At 40.9% G+C, this 6595-nt stretch overlaps 1 pseudogene across 1 annotated transcript; it reads left to right on the plus strand.

Annotated features, from left to right (window-relative positions):
* Window positions 1-3357: 3357 nt before the first annotated feature.
* On the plus strand, window positions 3358-4639 carry LOC104673530 (annotated as a pseudogene). The gene has a single exon (XR_749523.2). The product of XR_749523.2 is annotated as an L-lactate dehydrogenase B chain pseudogene (transcript).
* The last annotated feature ends 1956 nt before the right edge of the window (window positions 4640-6595 follow it).

The raw sequence follows: 6595 nt of genomic DNA on the forward strand, positions 1-6595 counted from the left end.
TCTCTGTCCAGGGAGAGGAGTGGCGGATCTCACTGGAGCATCTGGGGAAGGAACTGAGCATACTCAGTTCCAGTCCTCTGGGCTCTGCCTGCTGGGTGGGCCACCCTGCAGAGACCAGGCTTTCAGGTTTGCTGTTCACTCTGTGGTAAACATCCCGTGCAGGCTCTACAGTGTCCAGCTCTCCTCCTATGACTGAGTGGAAAAGTAAATGCTGGGATGAAGAAGGATTAGGAAGCCCTCTGTGGCTGCACATTTAAACCATATCCTTCCATTGCTTTCTCCATCATAATGGCATGACAAAAGTCACCATCTGCCTAAACCGTATGTCTTATCCTTCAAAGGCCAGAGTTGGTTCTGAACTCTATGAGGATGAAAGGGGTGTGTCTACAGCCTCTAAAGCCCCAACAGGGTGCTGAATTTGTTAGCTACTCTTTGGTTAGAACCACCTTGTAAACCCAGAGATGCCAGAATTTAGTAATGATGGACACCTATACCATGTTTGCTTGAGTTGTCCTCAGGTTTTTGTGATTTCCTGAAAACTTTGTCTAGTCTCATGCCTTTGCTCTTACTGTTTTCTGCAGAGAACACCCCACTTACTGGTTCTTTATTCAGTGAACTCCAGGAAGCCTTCTTTGACTACCTCCCATTTGATTAAAAATTCTTTTTACTTTATTAGATTTTTATATTTATTTATTTATTTTTTTGAGACAAGCGCTCGCTCTATCACCCAGGCTGGAGTACAGTGGTGCGATCTTGGCTCACTACAATCTCCACCTCTAAGGCTCAAGCAATCCTCGTGCCTCAGTCTCCCGAGTAGCTAGGGCTACAGGCATGTGCCACCATGTCCAGCTAATTTTTGTATTTTCAGTACAGACAGGGTTTTGCCATGTTGGTCAGGCTGGTCCCAAACTCCTGACCTCAAATGATCTGCTTGCCTTGGCCTCCCAAAGTGCTGAGATTACAGGCATGAGCTGCTGCGCCCGGTCTATTAGAGTTTTAGATTATAAAAGGATACAGGCCATTTTTAAATAATAGAAAGGCAAATAATACAAATGATTATTATGATGTATAATTAAAATGATAAAAACTTCATAATTCCCATACTGTACTTCTACTCTTCAGAAATAACCAATATTAAGAGTGTGGTGTATATAGTTCCACTTCTTTGGCTAAATATAAATGGATACACACCTATGCACACACTGGTTTTCTTTATGCCCAAGCCCTCAACCCCCACACAAAAACAGGGTCGAATTATATACAGGACTCTGCAGTGTGCTTCCCTTCCTTTCATTTAATAGTATATCATGAACATTCTTCTATTTTGATAGCAATATTATAGTACATAATTTGATACTTATTAAAATGCCTAATTTTTATTTCCTTTAAATAATTCTTGCTTTATTATCTGACTTCCAAACCAAGACAATTACAAGTATTATCTTACTCTTGACTTAAATGGAAATGTATTTAATAATCCCTTTTTTTTTTTTTTTGACAGGGTCTTGTTCTGCTGCTCAGGCTGGAGTGCAGCGGCAGCTCATTTACAGTTCGCTGCAGTCTCAGCCTCCCAAGTTGACGCGATCCTCTCAACTCAGCCTTTCACGTAGTACTGGTGACCTTGGTGAAACTGGAGAGCAGGGACCAGATTGTATTCTATATTCTGTCCTTTGTGTCAAGCACAATGCTTAGCACATGGTAGAAGCTCAATGACTCTATTATATGTTGAATGAAAGAAGAGATGGCTTATTTATTTATTTCTCTGTTTATGTATTTTTACTCAACATGCCTAAGGTAGAAAAGGAACAACTTTTAGAAACATTTTCCTTTAATCTAGTTTTACCTACTTTTTGTGGTTTGCCATCTAGTACATTTAATACCTCTTTTGTTCCAATGCCAGGGCTTCAGTGTTTCTCTCTTCACTAGTTCCCTTGAAGAAATATCATTATTGAATACAATATTGCAGTAAAAATGGAAAAACTAGAGCCACATGTATTAACATGAATAGATCTCAAAGGTATAAAGTTTAAAAAGCAAGGATATGTATGGCATACAATCTATGTAAAGTTTTAAAAATGCAAACAAGGCTGGGTGAGTTGGCTCATGCCTATAATCTCAGCACTTTGGGAGGCCGAGGCGGATGGATCACTTGAGGTCAGGAGTTCGAGACCAGCTTGGGCAACATGGTAAAACCCCATCTCTACTAAAAATAGAAAAATTAGCTGGGTGTGGTGGCTGTGCCTGTAATCCCAGCTACTCGGGAGGCTGAGGCGGGAGAATCACTTGAACCTGGGAGGCAGAGGTTGCAGTGAGCGGAGATCGTGCCACTGCACTCCAGCCTGGGTAACAAAGCAGGATTCCACCTCAAAAAAAAAAAAAAAAAAAAAGCAAACAACGCCAAGTGAGTTGGCTCACACCTGTAATCCCAGCACTTTGAGAGGCTGAGGCAGGAGGATTGCTTGAGGCCAGGATCTCGAGGCCAGCCTGGGCAACATTGTGAGACCCCCATCTCTACAAAAGACAATTTTAAAAAATTAGCCACGCATTGTAAGATATGCCTGTAGTCCCACCTTCTCACGAGACTGAGGTGGGAGGATTGCTTGAGTCTAGGAAGTCGAGGCTGCACTGAGCCATGATTGCACACTGCACTCCAGCCTGGACAACAGAATGAGTCCCCTGTCTCAAAAAAAAAAAAAAAAAAAAAAAAAGTGCGAACAGTACTAGGCACTTGTACTGGTTATGTGCCATGCACTCTTCCGTATTGCAAGAGGCTAGAAACCTGTGAGCTACATACCTGTTGCAGGCTTCCTTGCTAGTTGGATTCTGATTATGTTTTGCCAATGCAAGGCAGTAGTGGGAGATTAGAAAACAGAAGAAAGGGAGATACCATTTTTCTTTCTGTTCCTGGCAGTGCTCCTAGCAGTGGCAGCAGCAGCAATAGTAGGTCACTGAAGAGGAGCATTTCAGTAGTATCAGTGGCTATTTTGGCAGTGGCAGTGCCAACCTGTAGCAACCCAACAGGGAAGAAGCCAAGTGAACAGGTACTCTGATCTTCTCTTCCTCTTCATCTTTCACCAGTGTTTCCCATTGGCCAAAGCCAACCAGAAGCCAGAGATAAAGGGAGTCCAGTGAGGCAGTCTACACCACCCACTTTTCTGAGCATAAAAAAGGTAGAGAATTGATCTGGCGGATAAATGGGTGAAATTGAACATAACCCCTTATTCCTTTCTGTGAAATGCATAGAGTGGTTTCCATTTTCCTGATTGGACAGTGGTTGATTGAATATAGTTTACGGATACAAACATGTAGCAAAGGAATAAAAACTTCCATGGGAATAATAAACCCCATGTTCTGACATTGTCTTCTCCGCAGTGCTGCTGTTACAGAGGTCTCCAGCGCCTTCCCTCTCCTGTGCAAAATGGCAACTCTTAAGGAAAAACTCATTGCACCAGTTGCGGAAGAAGAGACAACAGTCCCAAACAATAAGATCACTGTAGTGGGTGTTGGACAAGTTGGTATGGCGTGTGCTATCAGCATTCTGGGAAAGTCTCTGGCTGATGAACTTGCCCTTGTGGATGTTTTGGAAGATAAGCTTAAAGGAGAAATGATGGATCTGCAGCATGGGAGCTTATTTCTTCAGACGCCTAAAATTGTGGCAGATAAAGATTATTCTGTGACTGCCAATTCTAAGATTGTAGTGGTAACTGCAGGAGTCCGTCAGCAAGAAGGGGAGAGTCGACTCAATCTGGTGCAGAGAAATGTTAATGTCTTCAAATTCATTATTCCTCAGATTGTCAAGTACAGTCCTGATTGCATCATAATTGTGGTTTCCAACCCAGTGGACATTCTTACATATGTTACCTGGAAACTAAGTGGATTACCTAAACACCGCGTGATTGGAAGTGGATGTAATCTGGATTCTGCTAGATTTCGCTACCTTATGGCTGAAAAACTTGGCATTCATCCCAGCAGCTGCCATGGGTGGATTTGGGGGGAACATGGCGACTCAAGTGTGGCTGTGTGGAGTGGCGTGAATGTGGCAGGTGTTTCTCTCCAGGAATTGAATCCAGAAATGGGAACTGACAATGATAGTGAAAATTGGAAGGAAGTGCATAAGATGGTGGTTGAAAGTGCCTATGAAGTCATCAAGCTAAAAGGATATACCAACTGGGCTATTGGATTAAGTGTGGCTGATCTTATTGAATCCATGTTGAAAAATCTATCCAGGATTCATCCCGTGTCAACAATGGTAAAGGGGATGTATGGCATCGAGAATGAAGTCTTCCTGAGCCTTCCGTGTATCCTCAATGCCCAAGGATTAACCAGCGTTATCAACCAGAAGCTAAAGGATGATGAAGTTGCTCAGCTCAAGAAAAGTGCAGATACCCTGTGGGACATCCAGAAGGACTTAAAAGACCTGTGACTACTGGGCTCTAGGCTATAGAAATTTAAAAACTACAATGTTATTAACTCTGAGCCTTTAGTTTTCATCCGTGTACATGGATCGCAGTTTGCTTTGATCTTCTTCAATATGTGAATTTGGGCTCACAGAATCAAAGCCTATGCTTGGTTTAATGCTTGCAATATGAGCTCTTGAACAAATAAAATTAACTATTGTAGTGTGAAAAAAAAAAAAAAATAAACCTCATGTTCAAGATACTGGTTACTGCTGGTTGGAAGAGAGAGAACGGAATTGGGAATAAGTACACAGAGGCATCATCTGCATCTGAAATATTTATTTCTTAAGCTGGAAGGTGAATTTATGGATATTTTCCATATTATTGTCTATGTTTGTTGCATTAGACTTTTCGGTTGCCAGAAGCGTTTATTTACTCTCAAAACTAGGTGTGTATAAATAAATGAAAAATTAATAAATGAATAAATGAATGAAACTTGACTCTGAATTCTGACCCTCTCACTTAATTGTTGTTTGAACTGAAATGAGTTAAACTACTTAAAGTTTTCTTATTTTGTGTCTTCATCCACAAGACAAGGTTAATAGTAGCCACCTTATAGCACTATTGTGATGTTAAGTGGCATGATATATACAAAAGGTCCTAACCCTCAACAAATCATAGTCTCCTTTCTTCCTGAACTTTTAGAAAGAATAAGAGCTTGCTTTTTTATAAACTTTTAATTTTCATAAGCTTTGAATTTAGAGACTTGATTTTTACATTCTCTGTGTGACTTAAGGCATACCATTGTGCTATGCATCAAGAAAGCTGCTTGCTTGTTTTTTGTTGTTGTTGTTTTGGGACAGGGTCTCATTCTGTCACCCAGGCTGGAGTGCAGTGACACAATCATGGCTCACCGCAGCCTTGACCTCCCCAGGCTCAGCTAATCCTCCCATCTCAGCCTCCTGAATAGCTGCGGCTACAGGTGCGTGCTATCGGCTAATTTTTTTAGTTTTTGTAGAGAACCCCCGTCTCTTCACCATGTTGTCCAGGTGGTCTCGAACTTCTCAGCCCAAGTGATCTGCCCTTCTCAGCCTCCCAAATTGTTGGGATTACAGGCGTGAGTCACTGTGCCAAGCCCACTTGCTTTTCTTTTAAAAATCATGTAATGGGCCGGGCGCGGTGGCTCACGCCTGTAATCCCAGCACTTTGGGAGGCCGAGGCGGGCGGATCACAAGGTCAGGAGAACGAGGCCATCCTGGCTAACACGGTGAAACCTCGTCTCTACTAAAAATACAAAAAATTAGCCGGGCGTGGTGGCGGGCGCTTGTAGTCCCAGCTGAGTCAGAAGAATGGCGTGAACCCGGGAGGCGGAGCTTTCAGTGAGCGGAGATGGCACCACTGCACTCCAGCCTGGGAGACAGAGCAAGACAACGTCTCAAAAAAAAAAAAAAAAAAAAAAAAAAAAAAAAAAAAACAAACTATGTAATGTTCCCTTAAAAAATTAAAAAGGGGATAGTTAAAAGAGGGGCAGTTGTTCAATGCAGAAAATTTGAAAAATGCAGAAACATAAATAAATGAAAATAAAATTTACTGTAATTCCACCACTCATAACTGTTATAAACATATACAAATATTGAAAATTAGGCTGGGCACAATGTGGTGTGCATATAGTCTTGGCTATTAAGAAGGCTGAGGCAGGAGGATTACTTGAGCCCATGACTTGGAAGCCAGCCTGGGGAATATAGCAAGACCCCTGTCTCTAAAATAAAAAAATAAATAAAAAATAAAATTGGAATAACATTTTATATATAGTTTTGCAATATGGTTCTTTGATTTCATATTATAGAGTATATGTGTTCCTGTGTCAAATATTATATGGTATCACTTCCACTGGTTATATTATATTCAGATGGATGTACTTGAATTTATTTAACAAATTGGCCTATTTGGGATGTTTAGGTTTTACTAATGTTTCAGTACTGTAATTATTGTTGTAATGAATATCTTTGTTGATAAATCTTTGCCTGCATTTCTTATTATTTCCTTGGACAAAATACTTGTGGAAATTTTGATCAAATGATATGTATATTTTATGGCATCTGAAACTTACAGCTATCTTGCTTTCAGGAAAGATTGTACCAAAAAAAAAAAAGCAGAAGAAATTTATAAAGAAGGATTATACTAATTAATACTGCCTC

The sequence above is a fragment of the Rhinopithecus roxellana genome, chromosome 14 (assembly GCF_007565055.1).
Source record: "Rhinopithecus roxellana isolate Shanxi Qingling chromosome 14, ASM756505v1, whole genome shotgun sequence".
Taxonomy (NCBI): domain Eukaryota; kingdom Metazoa; phylum Chordata; class Mammalia; order Primates; family Cercopithecidae; genus Rhinopithecus; species Rhinopithecus roxellana.